This window comes from Martes martes (assembly GCF_963455335.1).
Source record: "Martes martes genome assembly, chromosome: 2".
Taxonomy (NCBI): Eukaryota; Metazoa; Chordata; class Mammalia; order Carnivora; family Mustelidae; genus Martes; species Martes martes.
Window position 1 is genome coordinate 37,895,883 of NC_137889.1, and position 10,065 is coordinate 37,905,947.

Sequence of the window (10,065 nt, forward strand, 5' to 3'; positions counted from 1 at the left end):
GAGAGGGGCGTTGGGCCACTTGGGGCACGGGGTGGGGGTTGATAAAGGTGGGCAAGGCTCCTCTGCTGTGGAAGGTACCCCAGCCTGGAATCTGGACCCTGCCACCAGCCCTGCCACTCCCCCGCCCTACAATCACGGAGAAAATCATTTCACTTCTCTCTCAAAGATGGCTGAGGACTTCTCGGCTCCAGCATTCCCTGGGTGGGGCTGTGGAGTAAAGGCAGGGGACCCCTGAGCCAATGCTCAGTCCAAACTCTTTTTCTGCACAGCCTTGCCTGCAATTCTAATGTTGGCTCTCCATCCCTTAGACTGAGGGAGACTTTCCCCTGTTCTAGAGTTTGCTCTTAAATGTAAACGCTCCTGGAAATGCACAACCTGTTTGACCTGTTAGAACCCGCAAATGACTGATAAGGAAAAGGAGCCGGCTTGAATCAGCGGTACCAGTAATGAGGGACGTGACCTGAGCCAGGGTTTTCTAGATCGTGCCAAACTAGCGCATCGGAGGTCCCGTGCGTGGACTAGAGCAGGACCCTGGACACAAGCTCCCCGGCGTATCTCAGGCCTCGAGACGCGGCATCTGTGGTGTTGGTGGATGTCTGGCCTAGACAAGGCAGTGTGAGAGAAAGAAGGAAGAGGATGCCAGGAGAGAGATCAGAAGGCTGAGGCGGGCAGCAGAAATTGAGGGATAACCAGCTCTTGTAGGAGAGGCCAGATTTCCAAAGATTCTGAGGAGAGGCGAGATGAGAGCTGACTTTGAGGTGGGGGAAATAAGGCAGGCGTGCCCAAAGTCAAACTGTGGTTTCCATATTTTTATCCAGCCGTGGCTTCTCCAGTGAGCGTTACAGAGGAGAACCACGGGGGTCAAGTTAGCTGCAGAGCATCGGAGCTAGGACATCAGATAAGAGAGTGGCTCTGTCCTACTTCCCTGTAATATTGGTTGCCGTGATAAGGGCCAGAGGCCTTTTCTGCCCTTTATGTTTCAGTGGGGATGGAGGGGTCTTTCATCTGAACTCCAGTGGGGGCTGATTTGCTCCTGAACAATTACGTTTAAATCCTTAGATCACACAGAGATTGGAGTCTGGGTTTTGGCTCCTAAAGCTTGAGCAGCGGAGTCGGGTCTGTATACCGGGATGTATGTTACATGATGTATATTACAGGGTGTGGTCCAGGGGCGGACAGGGAGAGTCCTTTCCTACCACTTGTCAGGATACCTACAATTCCACCTTTAGAAATGCATTCCCGTAGGTTTTTAGCCCCCAGTTAAAATGCTAGTTTAATGGCAGCCTTCAAAGTAGTCTCCAGCAGGGCAGAGCTGTCTGTTGGCCTCCAGGGAACTGCAGGCCTGAGGTCTTCAGGGAGAGAGGGGTACACCAAGAGGGACCAGGAGATTAAGAGGAGGGGTTTCAGGTCACCAAGAGGTACCCTGCAGCTTTGCTGCAATACACCCAAATGACTCAGACCAGATTATACCTCCCTAGGAACCTAGGAACTGGGGCCTTTGTGTTCCTATGAAAAAAGAGATTGTTTTTCTTCGGGGAAGCCTGAGAAGGAGGAGGTAGGTGTAGAGAAGCTGATACAATGACAATGGGGGCCTTGATTCTAGGCAAGGGATTGCTGCGGAGGAGGGAAAAAGAAAAAAGAAATCTTGGTGAAATCACATCCTGGGAAAATTGTATCCAAGCCCTTTGCTTTCAAGGAAGAGAAGTTAAGACGCAGGCGCAAGTAACACGGAGACAAAATGGGCTCAGGGAAACCGGAAGGAAATATCGCTATAGCGCTTTCCCAGGCTGGCCTAATTTCTTGGCGGCCTCCATCCCTTGAAGATTGTGTGAGTCACAAGTGGGGACCCCTTATCACGGGAGTGGGCGCAGGGATGGCGCATGAGAACAAGGATGGCACTGAGACCCCAGTGGTCTGACTAAGAAATGATGTGTTGTCTGTGGAAAGTCCAAGAAAAGAGAAATGCACAAGAGCCTTAGGACAAGATGGTTTGGGACCAGAAGACAGAAATTTTGTGTACAATCTAGGGAGATTTAATTTTGTTAGCCATCAGAGTGGTTTTTTTAATATCTTATTTTTTATTTATTTGAGAGACAGAGAGAGAGAGAACACAAGCAGAGGCAGAGGGAGAAGGAGAAGCAGACTCCCCGTCGAGCAGGGAGCAATATGGGGCTAGATCCCAGGACCCTGAGATCAGGACCGGAGCTGAAGGCAGACACTGAACCGACTGAGCCTCCCAGGATCCCCAGCCATCGGGGTTTTTAGGGAGTGGGGTTGATATCATAACAGATGTGAGGTGATGCTACATGACATTCTTTGTCTATGCCTTCACCCCAACTAGAGACTCTCAGACTGCTCAGCCATATCAGTGACCTGAATTCCACATAAACACTGAGAAACATTGAATAGGCTGAAAGCCTGAGAACTGTCTTTCTTTCTTTCTTTTTTTTTTTTTTTTAAGATTTTATTTATTTATTTGACAGAGAGAGAGAGTGTGGAGGCTGAGAAAAATGAGGCCGGCCCGCCTCAGGTTTAGCCTTAGCACAAGTACAGCCATCTTAGCTTCTGCAGCCATCTCAGGCCCCTGCGACCAGGGGCTGAACTTTAGTTTCAGGAAAAACCACAAAATGGCCCAAGCATCAGTTACAAGAAAAACCGCAGAACGCCCTAGTAGTAGCCAACCAGGTATTCTGCATGATAACAGAAACTGGACCTTGAGACACAGGGTCCACACCCCCTACTGGAAATCCCTAAAATAACATATAAATACCCCTGCCTTAACCGAGCTCGGGGTCCAAGTCCCTACTCCGCTGTGTCGGGTACACTTGGGCCCAAGCTCGAGCTTGCTGAATAAACCCTCGAGTGATTGCATCGGTGTTGGCTCCTTGGTGGTCTCTCGGGTACGAAACTTGGGCACAACAAGAGAGAGCACAAGCATGGGGGCAGCAGACAGAGGGAGAATCAGACTCTCCACTGAGCAGGGTGCCCAACGCAGGACTCCATCCCAGGACCCCAGGACCATGACCTGACCCAAAGGCAGACAACTTAACCAACTGAGCCACCCAGGCATCCTGAGAAGTACCTTTTTTTTTTTTTTTTTTGTAATTTTAAAAAAAAATTTTTAAAGATTTTATTTATTTATTTGACAGACAAAGATCACAAGTAGGCAGAGAGGCAGGCAGAGAGAGACGAAGGGAAGCAGGCTCCCTGCTGAGCAGAGAGCCCAATGCAGGGCTCTATCCCAGGAACCCAGTAGTGTGATCTGAGCTGAAGGCAGAGGCTTTAAGCCACTGAGCCACCCAGGCGCTCTGAGAAGCACCTTTAAATATGGTTGTTTTTTAAGAATCATTCACGAGGGGTGCCTGGGTGGCTCAGTGGGTTGGGCCTCTGCCTTCAGCTCAGGTCATGATCTCAGGGTCCTGGGATCGAGCCCTGCATCGGGCTCTCTGCTCAATGGGGAGCCTGCTTTCCCCTCTCTCTGCCTGCCTATTTGTGATCTCTCTCTCTCTGTGAAATAAATAAATAAAATCTTTTTTTAAAAAAAGAATCATTCACGAGATGGTAGTGGGGTTCTTTGTACTATTCTTGCAACTCTTCCATAAGTTTGAAATTATTTCAAAACAAAAAGGTAGGGGCATCTGGATGGCTCAGTTGTCGAGCGTCTGCCTTTTGCTTGGGTCATGATCCCAGTGTCCTGGGATCGAGCCCCGCATTGGGCTCCCTGCTCAGCGGGAAGCCTGCTTCTCCTTCTCCCACTCTCCTTGTTTGCATTCCCTCTCTCACTATCTCTCCCTCTCTGTCAAATAAATAAATAAAATCTTAAAAATAAATAAATAAAAATAAAAAGGTAAAAATTGAGTTATTTTCTTGGGGAAGTAATTCTACTTCTGAATAGGGGTGCCGACCCCCTACCCTGTTGAAAATCCTTGTATACCTTTTGACTCCCCCTCAAAATAGCTATTAATAGCCTACTGCTGACTAGAAGCCTTACCGATAACAAACAATTGATTAACACATATTTTCTGTGTTATATGCATTATATGCTGTATTCTTACAATAAAGTCAGCTAGAGAAAAGTGTTATTAAGAAAATCATAAGGAGGGGCACCCAAGTGGCTCAGTCATTAAGAGTCTGCCTTCAGCTCAACTCATGATTCCAGGGTCCTGGGATCGAGTCCGGCATCGGGCTCCCTGATCAGCGGGAAGCCTGCTTCTCCCTCTCCCACTTCCCCTGCTTGTGTTCCCTCTCTCGCTGTCTCTCTCTCTGTCAAATAAATAAAATCTTAAAAAAAGAAAATCATAAGGAAGAGAAAAAACATTTACAGTACTGTACTGCATTTTTAAAAAAAAGTCTACGTGTAAGTGGACCCATGCAGTTCAAACCCATGTTGTTTAAGGGTCAATTGTATGTAGCACAAAGAAATAAATTTTTTAAATTCCTAAACAAGAAAATGTAGGTATAAAACGTAATTTTGGGGGCACCTGGGTGGCTCAGTGGGTTAAAGCCTCTGCCTTCAGCTCAGGTCATGGTCCCGGGGTCCTGGGATCAAGCCCCGCATCGGGCTCTCTGCTCAGCGGGGAGCCTGCTTCCCCCTCTCTCTGCCTGCCTCTCTGCCTACTTGTGATCTCTGTCAAGTAAATAAATAAAATCTTAAAAAAAATAAAAAAATTAAAAAAATAAAAATAAAACGTTATTTTGGCTATCTGAAAACTAAGAATAACCTATGTCCAAAAATAAAGTACTAGTATGTTAGTATAATGCAATATTACATAGCCATTATGATGATTAATAATATAATTATATAGAAAATCAAAACTGATTATAAATTACCCCCAAAGAAGTAGAAAACAAATTGTATTATGCACTATAATATAAACCAGGTGAACACCCCATGTATGTACTAATAAAGACTGGAAGACAAAATCAAGTGTTTGAGTGTTGTACTTTTTGGTGATTTTTTTGTCAGTTCCTCTTCCGATACTTTTAAATTGTTTTAATAAAAAGAGACTCGCTGACTCCACAGTGCACCCAAGCTAGTGTGACTGTGTTTAGTAGTCTCTCTCTGACACAGGCACCGGAAGGACAGGCTTGTCTAGGACAACGTGTTGGAAGATTAGAAATTTTCCTTAACCCGTTACAAAGTTACTCACGCATTTGTTCTAACTCTTCTTCAATACATCTCACTTTCAGTCAGTTCCCTTTTGGAGCGGATCGAGTTTCTCCCTCCTGATTCTCTAGAACAACTTCCTGTCCTTGGTTCTAAGCTACCCCTTTGACCTCTGAGACATGACCTCCAGTTTCAAACTTCTAGAATGGGTAAACAAGCAGCTGTCCACCTGCACTGGCTCCCTGGTGAGGGCTGCTGGCCAGGGCCTGCGGCTCTAAATCAGGAAGTTTGTCTCTTTTCTCCAAAATTAGTTGGATGACTCTGGGCCAGTTTGTCCTCTGCTTTAGCTTCTTTGAGAGCAATAAACTCATGGGAGTATTATTTGGCTCAAGTAGGGTAACACAGGAAAGAAAACACTTTGAGGCAAGTGACATAAAATTGGTGATTTCAGGTGTTGGGTTTTTTTTTTTTGTTTTTTGGGGGTTTTTTTTTGACAGAGACAGACACAAGGAGAGAGCGAACACAAGCAGGGGGAGTGAGAGAGGGAGAAGCAGGCTTCCCTCTGAGCGGGGAACCCAATGCGGGGCTCAATGGTACGACCCCAGGATCATGATCTGAGCTGAAGGTGGACGTTTAACCAAATTGGTGCCCCAAATTGGTGATTTAATAAACCATTTTGTAAACATTTTTTGCAACTCTGTACTCTCTTCTAAGCAATATTAGTGGCACTCCTGTGGAAAAAAAACCAATGCTAATAATATTTTTTTCTTTCAAAAGCAATTTTGCAGGGGCACCAGGGTGGCTCAGTCAGTTAAGTGTCTGACTCTTGATTTTGGCTCAGGTCATGATCTCAGGGTCGCGAGATCGAGCTCTGCATTAGGCTCTGTGCGGGGTGTGGGGCCTGCTTAAGATTCTCTCTCTCCCTCTCCCTCTGCTCCCCCCATCCCCCACTGCTGCCTCTCTCTCTTTCTCTCTCGCTCTCGCTCTCACTCTCTCTCTCAAAAAAAAAAAAAAATCGCATTAAACACAAATTAATGATGGGGGAGACTCTGTCAGGGAGGAGAGGGTATATGGGAAAATTCTGTACTTCCTGCTCAATTTTTCTGTGAACCTAAAACTTCTCTAAAAAAATAATGTCTGTTAATTAAAAGAATATTTACTTGAAAATGCAAAATACAGCCATTTCTGATATTATAAAATTGTATCTTAATATTATATTTATGTATACAGAAGAACTTAGTTTTCTGGGGTGTTTTCCAGAGACTAATTGGTCTGTGAAACCATCCACTGCCATCTGCTTATATCTAGGCATATCTTATTTAATCAATAGCTGCAAGTATTCTGTCAACATCTTATGATTTTAAGGGTGTCTGTGTTCAATTAATTTGGGGTGACTTGAGCTACTCTAATCCCTTACTTTATACTTGAGGACGCGGAGAAGTGGCTGCCCCAGGGGCCAGTGTTGGAGTGCTGGTCTCCTCCGTCTGCCTTTGTACCCGGTAGCCTCCTGGAAGTCTTTGATCTGTCTCCTCTCAGCCTTTCCTGTGATTTCTTTTTGTTCTGAAGCAAAAAGCAATAACCAAAACCAAATGGGCACAGATCCCTCCATCCCTCCTGCCCCCAGGCTGACCCCAAAGTGTGAGGTCTTTGCCGTGTGTGGTGGGGACAGGCTCCTCGGAGAGAGCCGCCCAGCCCTCCTCACCTCTGCGATGAGATCATCGGTGATAGGGGAGGCGGGATGATTACACAGGGTAGGCTCTGCATCAGTTCTGGTCACCAGCTAGGGAACAGCACGTGTTTGGGGCGACAGGAACATACTGTTTACACTGGACCCACCTTCCCGCTGCGCCATCACAGCACTGTGCCCGGCAGCCTTCTTCCTGAGTCAAGCATTTTTGCCCAGTGAATAAAGTTCTGGTGTAGCTTTCCACAGCTCTCTGTGTCTCCAGACTCCACCTCTGGGAAATGATGCATGTTTTACAAGATGCTTTTTGAAATCATGACTGACTGAAATGTACATTTTTTTTAATCCCTGTGACAGATTTGTACCAATCTGTGCGAATCTGAGATCAAAATTTTCCCCCAGCCTTTATCTGTGGGATACAGGGTTTCCTGTTTGATTTTAGATTGATGCCTTTAGTCACACACATTCCAAATGTCACTTGTCCTATCTCACTGTGTTGGCTCAGGGATGAGGTGGCTCAGTTCAGTCCACAGCTTTTATTAGAAACTGAGGGAAGTTGCCAGAACTCAGGGCACTGAACAAAGCTCCTGTTGATCTGAATATTCTGACCTGACCTCCAATTAAAAAGAAAGACTTTGTGGGGGCGCCTGGGTGGCGCAGTCAGTTGGGCATCTGACTCTTGGTTTCGGCTCAGGTCATGATCTCGGGGCTGTGATCTCAGGGTTCTGTGATCATGCCCTGTGTCGGGCTCTGCACTCAGCGGGGAGTCTGCTTGGGATTCTCTCTCTCCCTCCCTCTGCCCCTCCTCTCTACTCTTACTCTCTTTCTCTCTCTCTCTCTCTAAAACAAATAAATAAATCTTTACTTACCTGTCATGACCATCACAATTGTAACAGGGTCAAGGCCACAGACCCACCAAGTAACCCAAGTTACTATTTCATGTGTTTGGGCTAATATAGAAATTACCTTGGAATGTGAAGAATGTGTACATCAGGCTAGAAAACACTATCATGCCAACCTTTTTTTTTTTTTTAAGGTTTATTTATTTTACAGAATGAGAGAGTGCATGAGTGAGCGGGTGGGGGAGAGGCAGAGGGTGAGGGAACGAATCCCAAGCAGACCCCAGGGGCTGAGCACAGAGCCTGACGTAGGGCTCCATCTCCGTCCTGAGTCATGACCTGGGCCGAAATCAGGAGTCCGATGCTGAACCGACTGAGCCGCCCAGGTGCCCTATGATGCCAACTTATAAAAAAACAGACACCCCAAAGGGTTAACAGCATAGGAGAGGTAATAGCTAAAGACCTGAAAAGCAACTTCTTTGAAATAATACTGGAAACCAAGGGAAGAGGTGAGTCTCTCCGTAGAGAGCATTGAGAGTGCCAAGGTGTGGAATTAGAGTAAGATTTTCTAAGATGAGAATTTCTAGCAGGTGGTGGGCCCTGGGCCATGGGGCTCTGTGTCCAGGCTGGCTGGAGGCAAAGTGCTCAGGGACAGGGAGGACTGGCGCCAAATAGCAAGGAGATCCGAGCAGCAGGAGGCGGCGAGCCGCAAGGCTATGGGGGCAGGTGACACGAAGGGGAGAAGGAAGGTAGTCGTTGGGGAAGTGGAAGGTAATCTGAGTCATAAAGGGAAGTAGAAATTATTTCTGAAGGGTGGCGTCGATCATGCCGCCCTCCATGTCACCACATCACAGCTCTCATACCCAGAGATGGTACCTATTTGGAGAAAAGATAGTGAGAGGAAGGAGACTTGAAACAAGGAGTAGCCAAAATCTCCCATGGGAGCCTGCCTTGGGCCGCCATGTTGTTGTGCTAATAACTGATCTGGCCTAGTGCTCTGTGTTCTGTGAAGCTCTTTCATATACACTCTCACGTCTGTTCTTCAAACATGTGACATCCTAGGAGAGAGACAGAGAAGGTATTATACCCGATTCACAGAGCAAGAAACTGAGGCCCAGAGAGGACTTGCCTGTGGCCACAGAACTGCTCGCTCATGAGGGAACCCAATAAGGTCAACCAGAATAAAATCTGGGCTTCAGCCCTGACGCCACGTGGCAGAGTAGCTGTCCTCCTTTCTGGCCCCTGTCAACGGCCAAGCAGAGGACCCAGCATCAGCCTCCCATAGGATGCATCTCAAACGATGATTGAGTTTGTTGATGTTTTTGTCTGTCCTGCAAGCAGGAGAACCCACACCACATCAGAAACAGACTCTCCTGGCACGTTGGTCAGAGGGATCCTGTTGTGGTAGCTCGCAGGCCGCGTGGCTTCCTGTAGCACACGCCACCCCTGAGCTCTTCAAGTCCTCAAGGCGGGGCTGCGGGGCGGGCTCTTGTCTCCACAGAATGTTCCTGAGACTGCCTATTACATTTTCCCCTGCTTGTCTCCTTCACTAATGAGAACAGTCCTGTGACCTGCCCTGCATAGCTCAGATCCCAGCAACTAGGGGGCACCCCCCCGGGAACCCCTCATCTGAGCCCACCACAGCCTCCTGGTCGGGGGCGGGGGTGCTCAACACCCGGGAGCTGCAGCTACAGGGGCGCTTCCCCCTTCCCACCTGCCTCCACCCTGTCGAGCCTGGGACGGATCACTCTTTTTCCATCCCTAGAGATGCCAGAGGCATGCCCTTGCCAGAGTAATTAAAGTTGTCCCTGTAGATGTGACCTCCCATTGGACATAAGCCTCACCATGGTGGCCAGGCCTCTTGGCCTCTGCTCAGGCAACAGCCCTGCCTGCTGCCACGGGGCCAGGCTGGGGAAGCCGCCCTCTAGCTGAGAGAGGCAACAGGAAACAGTGGGATGAACAGGCTCACGTCTGGATTGTAGCCGCCCGGAGGGTCTGACCGCCTGCAATAGCCCTGGTACGTTCCAGAGGTCAAGCACCCTGAGTTCCTGGCGCCAGTTTCCCCATCTGTAAAACGGGAATGAAATCCAACACTGCCTATTTTCAGAGGAGTTTTGGAGGGTCGAATGAAAATTGGCGAAACACTGTTATGTAAACAGAAGTCAAATTTTTTTCCCCTGAGGTAAGCTCTATGCCCACGGTGGGGCTTGAACTCATGACTCTGGATCAAGAGTCACATGCTCTATGGACTGAGACAGCCAGGAGGCCCCATAAGACAAAAGATGATTCCCTATGAAGTAGCTTTGTGAAGAGTACAGAGCACAAAGGCGGGTGGGCGGCAGGGAAGTTGGGGAAGGAAGGACAGCTACTTCTGCACACTCCACCTGGAACCCGGCTCGGGGCACTTTGTTCAGGCCACCCCAGGGTCAGGCAGC